The sequence below is a fragment of the Triticum aestivum genome, chromosome 6B, assembly GCF_018294505.1.
Source record: "Triticum aestivum cultivar Chinese Spring chromosome 6B, IWGSC CS RefSeq v2.1, whole genome shotgun sequence".
Taxonomy (NCBI): domain Eukaryota; kingdom Viridiplantae; phylum Streptophyta; class Magnoliopsida; order Poales; family Poaceae; genus Triticum; species Triticum aestivum.
Window position 1 is genome coordinate 145,927,195 of NC_057810.1, and position 16,111 is coordinate 145,943,305.

Below are 16,111 nucleotides of genomic sequence, written 5' to 3' on the forward strand. Positions count from 1 at the left end.
TGACATCGTGGTTCATCCGATGACAACATCGAGGAGCATGTGGGAGCCAACATGGGTATCCAGATCCCGCTATTGGTTATTGACCTGAGAGCATCTCGGTCATGTCTGCATGTCTCCCGAACCCGTAGGGTCTACACACTTAAGGTTCGGTGACGCTTGGGTTATTAGGAAGACTTGTATGTGATTATCGAATGTTGTTCGGAGTCCCGGATGAGATCCCGGACGTCACGAGGAGTTCCGGAATGGTCCGGAGGTAAAGATTTATATATGGAAAGTTGTTAAACGGACTCCGGAAAGTTTCGGGGGCATACCGGTATTGTACTGGGGCCACCGGAAGGGTTCCGGGGGTCCACCGGGAGGGGCCACCCCTCCCGGGGGGCCACGTGGGCTGTGTGGGAGAGGGAGCCAGCCCCTGGTGGGCTGGGCGCGCCTCCCCACCTAGGCCCATGCGGCTAGGGCATGGGAAGGGGAAACCCTAAAGGGGGCGCCCCCCTAGCTTGGGGGGCAAGCCTCCCCTCTTTCCCCTCTCCCTTTGGCCGCCGCCCCCTTCTAGGGTTTCCCCTAGAGGGCCGGCCCCCTTGCGCCTTCCCCTATAAATAGAGGGGTGAGGGGAGGGCAGCCACACCACAAGCCAAGGGCGCAGCCCCTCCCCTCCCCAACACCTCTCCTCCTCCGTACGTGCTTGGCGAAGCCCTGTCGGAGTACTGCTGCACCAACAACACCAGGCCGTCGTGCTGCCGTTGGAGCTGTCTTCCTCAACCTCTCCTTCTTCCTTGCTGGATCAAGACGGAGGAGACGTCGCCCGTACCGTACATGTGTTGAACGCGGAGGTGCTGTCCGTTCAGCACTTGGTCATCGGTGATCCGAATCACGGCGAGTACGACTCCCTCATCACCATCCCCTTGAAAGCTTCCGCACTCGATCTACAAGTGGTATGTAGATGCAAACTCTCTCCCTTGACTCGTTGCTTAGATGAACTCATAGATGGATCTTGGTGAAACCGTAGGAAAAATTTTAATTTTCTGCAACATTCCCCAATAGTGGCATCATGAGCTAGGTCTATGCGTAGTTCTCTTTGCACGAGTAGAACACAATTTTGTTGTGGGCGTGGATCTTTTCAACTTGCTTGCCGCTACTAGTCTTATCTTGCTTCAGCGGTATTGTGGGATGAAGCGGCCCGGACCAACCTTACACGTACGCTTACGTGAGACCGGTTCCACCGACTGACATGCACTAGTTGCATAAGGTGGCTGGCGGGTGTCTGTCTCTCCCACTTTAGTTGGAGCAGATTCGATGAAAAGGGTCCTTATGAAGGGTAAATAGAAGTTGATAAGATCACGTTGTGGTTATTCGTAGGTAAGAAAACGTTCTTGCTAGAACCCATTTGCAGCCACGTAAAAGATGCAACAACAATTAGAGGACGTCTAACTTGTTTTTGCAGCAATTGTCATGTGATGTGATATGGCCAGAAGTTGTGATGAATGATGAATGATATATTGTGATGTATGAGATCATGTTCTTGTAATAGGAATCACGACTTGCATGTCGATGAGTATGACAACCGACAGGAGCCATAGGAGTTGTCTTTATTTTGTATGACCTACGTGTCATTGAAGAACGCCATGTAAACTACTTTACTTTATTTGCTAAACGCATTAGTCATAGAAGTAGAAGTAGTCGTTGGCGTGACAACTTCATGAAGACACGATGATGGAGATCATGGTGTCATGCCGGTGACAAGATGATCATGGAGCCCCGAAGATGAAGATCAAAGGAGCTATATGATATTGGCCATATCATGTCACTACTTTATATAATTGCATGTGATGTTTATTATGTTTATGCATCTTGTTTACTTAGATCGACGGTAGTAAATAAGATGATCCCTTATAACAATTTCAAGAAAGTGTTCCCCCCTAACTGTGCACCGTTGCTAAAGTTCGTCGTTTCGAAGCACCACGTGATGATCGGGTGTGATAGATCCTTACGTTCACATACAACGGGTGTAAGACAGTTTTACACATGCAAAAACACTTAGGGTTAACTTGACGAGCCTAGCATGTACAGACATGGCCTCGGAACACGGAGACCAGAAGGTCGAACACGAGTCGTATGGAAGATACGATCAACATGAGAATGTTCACCGACGATGACTAGTCCGTCTCACGTGATGATCGGACATGGCCTAGTCGACTCGGATCGTGTAACACTTAGATGACTAGAGGGATGTCTAATCTGAGTGGGAGTTCATTCAATAATTTTATTAGATGAACTTAATTATCATGAACTTAGTCTAAAACCTTTTGCAAATATGTCTTGTAGATCAAATGGCCAACGCTCATGTCAACTTGAACTTCAACGCATTCCTAGAGAAAACCAAGCTGAAAGATGATGGCAGCAACTATACGGACTGGGTCCGGAACCTGAGGATCATCCTCATAGCTGCCAGGAAACAATATGTCCTAGAAGGACCGCTAGGTGACGCTCCCGTCCCAGAGAACCAAGACATTATGAATGCTTGGCAGTCTCGTGCTGATGATTACTCCCTCGTTCAGTGCGGCATGCTTTACAGCTTAGAACCGGGGCTCCAAAAGCGTTTTGAGCATCACGGAGCATATGAGATGTTCGAGGAGCTGAAACTAGTTTTCCAAGCTCACGCCCGGGTCGAGAGATATGACATCTCCGACAAGTTCTATAATTGTAAGATGGAGGAAAATAGTTCTGTCAGTGAGCACATACTCAAGATGTCTGGGTTGCACAACCGTATGACCCAGCTGAATATTAACCTCCCTGATGAGGCAGTCATTGACAGAATCCTTCAGTCGCTCCCACCAAGCTACAAGAGCTTTGTGATGAACTACAATATGCAGGGGATGGTAAAGACCATTCCTGAAGTATTTTCTATGCTGAAGTCAGCAGAGGTTGAAATCAAGAAAGAACATCAAGTGTTGATGGTCAATAAGACCACTAAGTTCAAGAAGGGCAAGGGTAAGAAGAACTTCAAGAAGGACGGCAAGGAGGTTGCCGCGCCCGGTAAGCCAGTTGCCGGGAAGAAGTCAAAGAATGGACCCAAGCCTGAGACTGAGTGCTTTTATTGCAAGGGGAAGGGTCACTGGAAGCGGAACTGCCCCAAATACTTAGCGGATAAGAAGGCCGGCAACACTAAAGGTATATTTGATATACATGTAATTGATGTGTACCTTACCAGTACTCGTAGTAACTCCTGGGTATTTGATACCGGTGCCGTTGCTCATGTTTGTAACTCACAGCAGGGGCTGCGGAATAAGCGGAGACTGGCGAAGGACGAGGTGACGATGCACGTCGGGAATGGTTCCAGAGTCGATGTGATCGCCGCCGGCACGCTACCTCTACATTTACCCATGGGATTAGTTTTGAACCTTAATAATTGTTATTTAGTGCCAAGTTTGAGCATGAACATTGTATTTGGATCTCGTTTAATATGAGATGGCTACTCATTTAAGTCTGAGAATAATGGTTGTTCGATTTATATGAGAGATATGTTTTATGGTCATGCTCCGATGGTCAATGGTTTATTCTTAATGAATCTCGAGCGTAATACTACACATATTCATAGCGTGAATACCAAAAGATGTAAACTTGATAACGATAGTCCCACATACTTGTGGCACTGCCGCCTTGGTCACATTGGTGTTAAGCGCATGAAGAAGCTCCATGCTGATGGACTTTTAGAGTCTCTCGATTATGAATCATTTGACACATGCGAACCATGCCTCATGGGCAAGATGACCAAGACTCCGTTCTCCGGAACAATGGAGCGAGCAACCAACTTGTTGGAAATCATACATACCGATGTGTGCGGTCCAATGAGTGTTGAGGCTCGCGGAGGATATCGCTATGTTCTCACTCTCACTGATGACTTGAGTTGATATGGGTATGTCTACTTAATGAAACACAAGTATGAGACCTTTGAAAAGTTCAAGGAATTTCAGAATGAGGTAGAGAATCAACGTGACCGAAAGATAAAATTCCTACGATCAGATCGTGGAGGAGAATACTTAAGTCACGAATTTGGTACACACTTAAGGAAATGTGGAATCGTTTCACAACTCACGCCGCCTGGAACACCTCAGCGTAACGGTGTGTCCGAACGTCGTAATCGCACTCTATTAGATATGGTGCGGTCTATGATGTCTCTTACCGATTTACCACTATCATTTTGGGGATACGCTCTAGAGACAGCTACATTCACTTTAAATAGGGCACCGTCTAAATCCGTTGAGACGACACCATATGAATTATGGTTTGGGAAGAAACCTAAGCTGTCGTTTCTAAAAGTTTGGGGATGCGATGCTTATGTCAAGAAACTTCAACCTGAAAAGCTCGAACCCAAGTCGGAAAAATGCGTCTTCATAGGATACCCCAAGGAAACCATTGGGTATACCTTCTACTTAAGATCCGAGGGCAAGATCTTTGTTGCCAAGAACAGATCCTTTCTAGAAAAGGAGTTTCTCTCGAAAGGAGTAAGTGGGAGGAAAGTAGAACTCGATGAAGTACTACCCCTTGAACCGGAAAGTAGTGCAGCCCAGGAAAATGTTCCTGTGATGCCTACACCAACTGAAGAGGAAAATAATGATGATCAAGGTACTTCGGATCAAGTTGCTACTGAACTTCGTAGGTCCACAAGGACACGTTCCGCACCAGAGTGGTACGGCAACCCTGTCCTGGAAATCATGTTGTTACACAACGGTGAACCTTCGAACTATGAAGAAGCTATGGCGGGTCCAGATTCCAACAAATGGCTAGAAGCCATGAAATCCGAGATAGAATCCATGTATGAAAACAAAGTATGGACTTTGACTGACTTGCCCGATGATCGGCGAGCGATAGAAAACAAATGGATCTTTAAGAAGAAGACGGACGCGGATGGTAATGTTACCATCTATAAGGCTCGACTTGTCGCTAAGGGTTATCGGCAAGTTCAAGGGATTGACTACGATGAGACTTTCTCTCCCGTAGCGAAGCTTAAGTCCGTCCGAATCATGTTAGCAATTGCCGCATACTATGATTATGAGATACGGCAGATGGACGTCAAAACGGCATTCCTTAACAGTTATCTTAAGGAAGAACTGTATATGATGCAGCCGGAAGGTTTTGTCGATCCTAAGAACGCTAACAAAGTATGCAAGCTCCAGCGATCCATTTATGGGCTGGTGCAAGCATCTCGGAGTTGGAACATTCGCTTTGATGAGATGATCAAAGCGTTTGGGTTTATGCAGACTTATGGAGAAGCCTGCGTTTACAAGAAAGTGAGTGGGAGCTCTGTAGCATTTCTCATATTATATGTAGATGACATACTTTTGATGGGAAATGATATAGAATTCTTGGACAACATTAAGGCCTACTTGAATAAGTGTTTTTCAATGAAGGACCTTGGAGAAGCTGCTTATATATTAGGCATCAAGATCTATAGAAATAGATCGAGACGCCTCATAGGTCTTTCACAAAGCACATACCTTGATAAAATTTTGAAGAAGTTCAAAATGGATCAGTCCAAGAAGGGGTTCTTGCCTGTATTGCAAGGTGTGAGATTGAGCTCGGCTCAATGCCCGACCACGGCAAAAGATATAGAAGAGATGAGTGTCATCCCCTATGCTTCAGCCATAGGATCTATTATGTATGCCATGCTGTGTACCAGACCTGATGTAAACCTTGCCGTAAGTTTGGTAGGAAGGTACCAAAGTAATCCCGGCAAGGAACACTAGACAGCGGTCAAGAATATCCTGAAGTACCTGAAAAGGACAAAGGACATGTTTCTCGTTTATGGAGGTGACGAAGAGCTCGTCGTAAAGGGTTACGTCGACGCTAGCTTCGACACAGATCTGGATGACTCTAAGTCACAAACCGGATACGTGTATATGTTGAATGGTGGAGCAGTAAGCTGGTGCAGCTGCAAGCAGAGCGTGGTGGCGGGATCTACATGTGAAGCGGAGTACATGGCAGCCTCGGAGGCAGCGCATGAAGCTATTTGTGTGAAGGAGTTCATCACCGACCTAGGAGTCATACCCAATGCGTCGGGGCCGATCAAACTCTTCTGTGACAACACTGGAGCTATTGCCCTTGCCAAGGAGCCCAGGTTTCACAAGAAGACCAGGCACATCAAGCGTCGTTTCAACTCCATCCGTGAAAATGTTCAAGATGGAGACATAAAAATTTGCAAAGTACATACGGATCTGAATGTCGCAGATCCGTTGACTAAACCTCTCTCGCGAGCAAAACATGATCAGCACCAGAACTCTATGGGTGTTCGATTCATCACAATGTAACTAGATTATTGACTCTAGTGCAAGTGGGAGACTGTTGGAAATATGCCCTAGAGGCAATAATAAAAGGATTATTATTATATTTCTTTGTTCATGATAGTTGTCTTTTATTCATGCTATAACTGTATTATCCGGAAATCATAATACACGTGTGAATACATAGACCTCAATATGTCCCTAGTGAGCCTCTAGTTGACTGGCTCATTGTGATCAATAGATAGTCATGGTTTCCTGGCTATGGACATTGGATGTCGTTGATAACGGGATCACAGCATTAGGAGAATGATGTGATGGACAAGACCCAATCCTAAGCATAGCACAAAGGTCGGTTAGTTCGTTTGCTAGAGCTTTTCCAATGTCAAGTATCTCTTCCTTAGACCATGAGATCGTGTAACTCCCGGATATCGTAGGAGTGCTTTGGGTGTACCAAACGTCACAACGTAACTGGGTGACTATAAAGGTGCATTACAGGTATCTCCGAAAGTGTCTGTTGGGTTGACACGGATCGAGACTGGGATTTGTCACTCCGTGTTACGGAGAGGTATCACTGGGCCCACTCGGTAGTGCATCATAATAATGAGCTCAAGGTGGCCAAGTGTCTGGTCACGGGATCATGCATTACGGTACGAGTAAAGTGACTTGCCGGTAACGAGACTGAACGAGGTATTGGGATACCGACGATCGAGTCTCGGGCAAGTAACATACCGTCTGACAAAGAGAATAGTATACGGGGTTGCTTGAACCCTTGACATCGTGGTTCATCCGATGACAACATCGAGGAGCATGTGGGAGCCAACATGGGTATCCAGATCCCGCTGTTGGTTATTGACCTGAGAGCATCTCGGTGATGTCTGCATGTCTCCCGAACCCGTAGGGTCTACACACTTAAGGTTCGGTGACGCTTGGGTTATTAGGAAGACTTGTATGTGATTACCGAATGTTGTTCGGAGTCCCGGATGAGATCCCGGACGTCACGAGGAGTTCTGGAATGGTCCGGAGGTAAAGATTTATATATGGAAAGTTGTTAAACGGACTCCGGAAAGTTTCGGGGGCATACCGGTATTGTACCGGGGCCACCGGAAGGGTTCCGGGGGTCCACCGGGAGGGGCCACCCCTCCCGTGGGGCCATGTGGGCTGTGTGGGAGAGGGAGCCAGCCCCTGGTGGGCTGGGCGCGCCTCCCCACCTAGGCCCATGCGGCTAGGGCATGGGAAGGGGAAACCCTAAAGGGGGCGGCCCCCTAGCTTGGGGGGCAAGCCTCCCCTCTTTCCCCTCTCCCTTTGGCCTCCGCCCCCTTCTAGGGTTTCCCCTAGAGGGCCGGCCCCCCTTGCCCCTTCCCCTATAAATAGAGGGGTGAGGGGAGGGCAGCCACACCACAAGCCAAGGCGCAGCCCCTCCCCTCCCCAACACCTCTCCTCCTCCGTACGTGCTTGGCGAAGCCCTGTGGGAGTACTGCTGCACCAACATCACCACGCCATCGTGCTGCCGTTGGAGCTGTCTTCCTCAACCTCTCCTTCTTTCTTGCTGGATCAAGACGGAGGAGACGTCGCCCGTACCGTACGTGTGTTGAACGCGGAGGTGCTGTCTGTTCAGCACTTGGTCATCGGTGATCCGAATCACGGCGAGTACGACTCCCTCATCACCATCCCCTTGAAAGCTTCCGCACTCGATCTACAAGTGGTATGTAGATGCAAACTCTCTCCCTTGACTCGTTGCTTAGATGAACTCATAGATGGATCTTGGTGAAACCGTAGGAAAATTTTTAATTTTCTGCAACGTTCCCCAACAAGGGGGGCACCCCATGGATACACAAGTTGATCTGTTGATCTCTCCCAGCCGTGTGCGGTGCCCCTCTCCACCATATTCCACCTCGGTAATATCGTAACGGTGCTTAGGCGAAGCCCTGCGTCGGTAGCATCATCGACACCGTCATCACGCCGTCGTGCTGATGGAACTCTCCCGTGAAGCTCTGCTGGATCGGAGTTCGTGGGACTTCATCGAGCTGAACGTGTGCTGAACTCGGAGGTGCCATACGTTCGATACTTGGATCGGTCGGATCGTGAAGATGTACGACTACATCAACTACGTTGTGCTAACGCTTCCGCTTTCTGTCTATGAGGGTACGTGGACATCACTCTCCACTCTCGTTGCTATGCATCACCATGATCTTGCGTGTGCGTAGGATTTGTTTTGAAATTACTACATTCCCCAACAGATGACAACTCTGCTAGAGTGGCCTTTTCAACTAAAATCATCATATTGGTTGTTTTTTCTCTAGACGCTGTTGCTACAACCCATGCTGGAGCACAAGCATCCAACTTTTGACGTGCCTCCCCAAGCCATGGGCTTCTAACTACATTGATTTCATGTTCCTCAAGAAGAGCAAGGTGGGCGATGTAGATGAGACTTTGGACGGTCACAATTGCACATGAGAAAGATTTCTACGCTATAGACACCCTCTTTGGATGTGTTGTTCTGAGTGTTATTTGTGACAATATCGTTGATCCTTTCATGACCATTGAGGTTGGTAAGGATTTTGGGATGCGCTTAAGGCAAAGTTTGGGGTCTAGGACGGATGCAGTGAGTTGTATGTCATGTAACAATATCATGACTACAAGATGACTAGTGACCGCTCCGTAGTTGACCGGTCTCATGAGATACAATCACTTTCCAAGGAACTTGAGCATTTAAATTATGTGTTATCATACAAGTTTATTATCGAAGGCATCATTGCCAAGCTTCCTCCCTCATGGAGCAATTTTGCCACTTCTCTAAAGCATAGATACAAGAATTTTTTGTTGACAATTTAATTGTTACTCTTGGCGTGAAAGAGTGAGAGCAAAAGACACACGTGCTTGTTTCTGTGAGGGGAATTCTAGTGCCAATTTGGTGCACAAGAAGAACTTCCAGTCCAACAAATTCAGAAACAAGAACAACTACGAGGGAGAAGAGAAGTTTGTGGGCAAGAACAAGACCTCACAGTCTGCCAACTTCAAGAAGAATGAGACATTTAAGAAGAAAGGAAAATGTCATGTCTATGGTAAATATGGACACTAGGAAAATGATTGCATGGATCACTTTGACATGCGTTAGCCTGGGAATGGCGGCAAGACCGTTAATGTTGTTAATTGGGATGTTGAGATGAAAAATATTGGGCATGGTAAATTTCCTACCATTTTTTCAGTACGTCATTCTCCTGATTGATGGATTGACACAAATGCCAATATACATGTGTGTTGATATCTTCATGTTTTTTACTACCAGATCATAATTAAGAACTACATCTGTGCTGATGGGAAACATGACACATGCTTCTATTGATGATGTTGGTACGGTCGATCTAAAGTTTACTTGAGGAAAGGACATGCAGCTGAAGAACATGCAACATATCCCTACTATAAATAAAAAATATTTCCAGTGACTCTCTCTTGTGTCGAGATGGCTATAAATTGGCATTTAGGTCCAATAAGTTTGTATAGTCTAAATGTGGACAGTTTGTTGGTAAAGTCTATAAGTGCAGAGGCTTGATCCGCCTATTTTTATCAGACTTTTGCACTAAAGTCATTAATCATGTTTGTAATGAATCTGAATCGAATGCTTGGCACACACGACTTTGTTATATTAACTTTGGTTGCACGACACTGTTAGCAAATCTGTGTTAAATTTCAAACTTAACCATTGTCAAAGGTTCTAAGTGTCAAGTGTGTGTGCCAGCAAAGCAATCTCGTAAGTATCATATGACAACTGATGTGAGGAACTTGACATCAATAGAACTTATACATTTAGATCTTTGTGAGATGAATTATGTGTTGACAAAGGATGGAAAAATATACTGCATGACTCTGATCGACGACTTTGCTATATATTATATCAGCTAAAACAAAAGATGAGGCTTTGCACTACTTTAAAATTCATATTGATTTAGTTTGTGAGTATTTTTTCACCCAATTTTGATTTAGTTTGTGAGGAACCTGGTATAATCCATGAGAGGACGTCTCCCTATTCTCCCTAGTCAGACATGGTTGCCAAATAAAAGAACCACACTTTTATTGATTTGGTTAGCATCATGTTGGATACAAATGGGACTTTCCAAGGAATGGTGGGAGAGGCTTTAGTGACTACAGGTCATGTCCTAAACAAAGTTATATATTACCCTCTTTGAGGAATGGGAAAATAAAAATACTAAAACTCTCTTACTTACGTACTTGGGGTTGTTCGGCAAAAGTTATTGTGTCAATCCAAAGAAGCATAAACTTTGACCAAAAACCATTGATTGTGTTTTCCTTGGATATGCTTTCGAAACATCGTCTATAGGTTTCTGGTGGTGAAATACTAGGTATGTAACAAAAATGTTGGTACAATTGTGGAGTTGAATGTTGCAACTTTCTTTGAGGATATTTTTTTGTATGAAAGATATGCCTAACTCATCTAGTCAGAGACCATACTCAACTCGAACCCTTTGTTCCATTGGAACATTATGAACGAACACTTGATGAGATACCTAAAGGGAGGGGTGATAATGAAGCTCCAAGAAAGAGCAAGAGACAAATGATTGCAAAGTCTTTTGGTGATGACTTCATTGTGTACCTCGTGGGTGATACTCCCGCTTCCACTTTAGAAGCTTATGCATCTCTCATTGCTGACTATTAGAAGGAAGTTGTACATAGTGAGATGGATTCCATCACAGATAAGGGGACATGGGAGATCACTCATCGCCCTTATGGGTGTAACATGTAGGAAGTAAGTAGGTGTTCAAGAAAAATCTTAGGCCCAATTGTAGCGTTGAAAGATACAAGGCTCGGCTTGTAGCCAAGGCTTATATCAAAACAATAAGGTGAGCTTTTTTTCGTACTTGCGCACATGTGGCCAGATTAACCAGTACTGGAGTACTACTTTCATTGGTTGCCCCAGAATATTCTTGCTCCTAAAATGGGTGTTAAGATAACATTCCTAAATGGAGAGTTGGAGGAGAAAATTTACATGGAAGAACCTAATGGTTTTGTAGTAGAGGGTCATGAAGATAAAGTGTGCCAGTTATTGATATCTTTGCATGGATTGAAACAAGCACCTAAGCAATGGCACGAGAAGTTTGAAAGAACATTATCATCCACGGGCTTTGTTTTAAATAAAGCAGACAAATGTGGGTACTATCGCTACGATGGGGCGAAGGACTCATATTATGTTTGTATGTTGATGACATGCCTATATTTGGTACAAACATGAAGGTCATTGAGGAGTGAAAGTTCTACTATCTCGTAACTTTGATATGAAAGACCTTGGAGTAGTTGATGTTATCTTAAACATCAAGCTTTTGAGATTCAATGATGACTTTGTTGTAATCTCACTATGTGTCGCTTTTGATATTTAGAATGTAAACCTTATGGAACACCTTATGACCCTAGTGTGCTAATTGGAAAGAATAAATGAGCAATATGTGACCAATTGAGATATTCGCAAATCATTGGATCGCTCTTAGCTGAATCTACGAGGCTCAACATCTCGCTTGATTTGAGCAAACTAAGTTTGTTTGTTTCAACTCCTATAGTTTTCCATTGGCATGCTCTTGAGAGGGTAATGCACTATCTGAAAGGTATTGCGATCTATGGACTTCACTATATCGGGTACCCAAGGGTACTGGAGGGTTATAGTGACATACTTCACTATATAGGGCACCCAAGAGTACTGGAGGGTTATAGTGACGCGAACTAGACATCTAATGTTGATGAGCTTAATGCCATAAGTGGTTATGTGTTTACACTTGGTGGTGGCGCTTTTTCTTGGAAGTCTTTCAAGCATACCATCTTAACAAGGTCAACAATGAAAGCAGAACTAGCAGTGTTCAACAGAACCAGTGGCGGAGCTTCACAGGGGCCAACTTTGGGCGGTGCCCCCCCCCAACTCATAGAAAATCATGTGTATATATCTTTGTATTAGACCAAATTGCCCACTAAAAATCAGTATATAGTGATCCCTCCCTAGCCAATGCCCCCCATGGTTTTAACCCAAGCTCCTCCATTGGAAATAACCACTTTTGAACCAAGGTGGCTTCGTGAGCTCTTGATGGATTTGTCGATGGTTGCAAAATCAATGCTAGTTACCTAACAAAATCTGATAATCAAACAATGATTGTAAAGTTAAACAATTTCAAGAATAATAAGAAGTCATCAAGACATGTGAGAAGGAGTGTCAGATTTATGAGAAACTCTAGAGTTATAACATTGGACTATATAAACACATCGAAGAATCTGGCAGATCCCTTCACGGAGGGTTTATCGCAGAATGTAATAGAAAATTGATTAGGAGAGATGGGCTTGAGACCCACTATATAAGTTACCCATGATGGCAACCCATTCTATGTGATTCGAGATCCCGTGAAGTAGATTTGGCGAGACATCATATTGGTTACTGAGAGGAGAGTTTTATTTTATGGAGACACACTCCATTGTGATTGATGCCTCTCCTAATCTATATGGTGGGTTGTTTTTATATTAATGTGTTCTAAGTGGCTTGGGTGAAAGGGCATCCATCCCTAATGAGGGTTTTTGTGTTAATGGCAATAATGAGTAGACGAATAACCTTGTTGTGAGTGTGATTTCAGTATATAGATCATTAGAAATGGAACATAAAGTTGGCCGGTGACTCCTAAGCTAAAAGGATAAAAGAAGGCGACATGCCATTTTTCTACCTACGATTCTCATTTTTGAGTCATAGATACGCAGTACTATTAAGAGGGGATAAGCCATGGATCTTGTCTGGAATCAATGAAAACGATAAGCCAAAAATATGACCCACATCCAATGAGAGAAGAGCCCATGTTTCATTTGTTATTTGCCTCTAGAACAAGTAAGATTATCTGATCTTAGGTAAGATAATCTAATTAGTTGGACTATCTGACTAATATCTCATCATTATCTAACTTGGCAGCAGAAGCCTCTATATAGTGAGATAATCATTGAAGATTGCCTAGATAATCTGACTAGTTAGACTATCTGACTATTATCTGATTTAATGACAGTAGCCTCTCTAAAGTCAGATAATCAATGGATATTGTACAGATAATCCGACATTGCTAGCATGCACATAATAGACAGAAAACTAGGAGATGTATAAATAACCCCTTCTTCCCCACGGGGAAGGTGACTGACGAGGACATGTTCCTAGGGTAGGGTCTTAGGCCTGACCTAGACACCCCACCCAAGGACACTGACCTACAGTCAAAGGCATTCAAGGACCAACAGGGAATACCGATTGGAATCACCCGAAGAGCGTTTCACTCGACAGAAGACTCCACTCAGATACCCTAATTCCACTCGACCACAACATAATCACTCGACCATATGAAGAACCACATGGCGTATAGAAGATCTAAAGCCGCCCCAGGATGGCAATGGTCAGGCATTCACTCTGTAGTCTTAAAAATCATTTATGGATGGCGTTACCAGTAATGCCCCATCTTAACTCACATTGAACCATGTGTAACGGAGGTCTGAGAGGGTCCTGGCAAACTCTATATAAGCCATCCTCCTCTGGCACAAGGTTCGCACCCCTTGTAACATTCACGCATAATCCAGTCGACACAGCCTCAGGGCACTGATGACCCACAAGTGTAGGGGATCTATCGTAGTCCTTTTGATAAGTAAGAGTGTCGAACCCAACGAGGAGCAGAAGGAAATGACAAGCGGTTTTCAGTAAGGTATTCTCTGCAAGCACTGAAATTGTAGGTAACAGATAGTTTTGTGATAAGATAATTTGTAACGGGTAACAAGCAATGGAAGTAAATAAGGTGCAGCAAGGTGGCCCAATCCTTTTTGTAGCAAAGGACAAGCCTGGACAAGTTCTTATAATGAGAAAAGCGCTCCCGAGGACACATGGGAATTATCGTCAAGCTAGTTTTCATCACGCTCATATGATTCGCGTTCGTTACTTTGATAATTTGATATGTGGGTGGACCGGTGCTTGGGTACTGCCCTTTCTTGGACAAGCATCCCACTTATGATTAACCCCTATTGCAAGCATCTGCAACTACAAAATAAGTATTAAGGTAAACCTAACCATAGCATGAAACAAATGGATCCAAATCAACCCCTTACGAAGCACCTTATAAACTAGGGTTTAAGCTTCTGTCACTCTAGCAACCCATAATCTACATATTACTTCCCAATGCCTTCCTCTAGGCCCAAATAATGGTGAAGTGTCATGTAGTCGACGTTCACATAACACCACTAGAGGAGAGACAACATGCATCTCATCAAAATATCGAATGAATACCAAATTCACATGACTACTAATAGCAAGACTACACCCATGTCCTCAGGAACAAACGTAACTATTCACAAAGCATATTCATGTTCATAATCAGAGGGGTATTAATATGCATAAAGGATCTGAACATATGATCTTCCACCAAATAAACCAACTAGCATCAACTACAAGGAGTAATCAACACTACTAGCAACCCACAGGTACCAATCTAAGGTTTTGGGACAAATATTGGATACAAGAGATGAACTAGGGTTTGAGAGGAGATGGTGCTGGTGAAGATGTTGATGGAGATTGACCCCCTCCTAATGAGAGGATCGTTGATGATGACGATGGTGATGATTTCCCCCTCCCGAAGGGAGGTTTCCCCAGCAGAACAGCTCCGCTGGAGCCCTAGATTGGTTCCACCAAGGTTCCGCCTCATGGCGGCGGAGTTTCGTCCCGTAAGCTTGCTTATGATTTTTTTTCCAGGGTAAAAGACATCATATAGCAGAAGATGGGCACCGGAGGGCTGCCAGGTGGCCCACGAGGCAGGGGGACGCGCCCCCACCCTCGTGGGTGGTGGGTGGCCCCCCTCAGGTATTTCTTCCGCTCAATATTTTTTATTAATTCCCAAAATGACTTTCGTGGAGTTTCAGGACTTTTGGAGCTGTGCAGAATAGGTCTCCAATATTTGCTCCTTTTCCAGCCCAGAATCCTAGCTACCGGCATTCTCCCTCTTCATGTAAACCTTGTAAAATAAGAGAGAATAGCCATAAGTATTGTCACATAACGTGTAATAGCAGCCCATAATGCAATAAATATCGATATAAAAGCATGATGCAAAATGGACGTATCAACTCCCCCAAGCTTAGACCTCGCTTGTCCTCAAGCAGAAGCCGATATTAAAAAATATGTCCACATGTTTAGAGATAGAGGTGTCGATAAAATAAAAATACGGACATGAGGGCATCATGATCATTCTTATAACATCAACATATATATATTTTGTCATATGATTACTTATGCTCAAGTAACAACCTATTCACAATGTTAACACTACAAAAAAAAGACACATCCGTGACATTTTGGGCCGAACGAATTTTTTTCTGTCATACTTATGACACTTCTATGACGATAATTGTGACAAAACCCGGTATCATCATAGATGTGGTGGGCTCCTACTTCTATGACAAAAAATCATGATAGAAAATGGGCTTTTCGTCCTGGGCGGGCCGGAGACGCAGCTGCATGACATTCTTTGGGCCGTCCATGACGGAAAAAACCGTGGTAGAAGCGAGGGCGAGGAAAATTTCAGGGAGTTCCCGGTTACGATGGGTGGTCGGGGGCCGAGCGTTGTGCGTTTCTCTCATACACGTACATGCGTGTGTGCGAGGCGTTGGCTCTAACTGAACCCAAGCGAGGCGTTGGGCTCTAACTGAACCCGAGCGATTGCACTGCAGGCTACGCGTTACTGAACCCGAGCGATCGATCGATGGCTGTTAACTGAACCCGATCGAGCGATTACTTTGCTACTGCTGCTAACTGAAGCCGATCGATGCTGCCTCTTTGG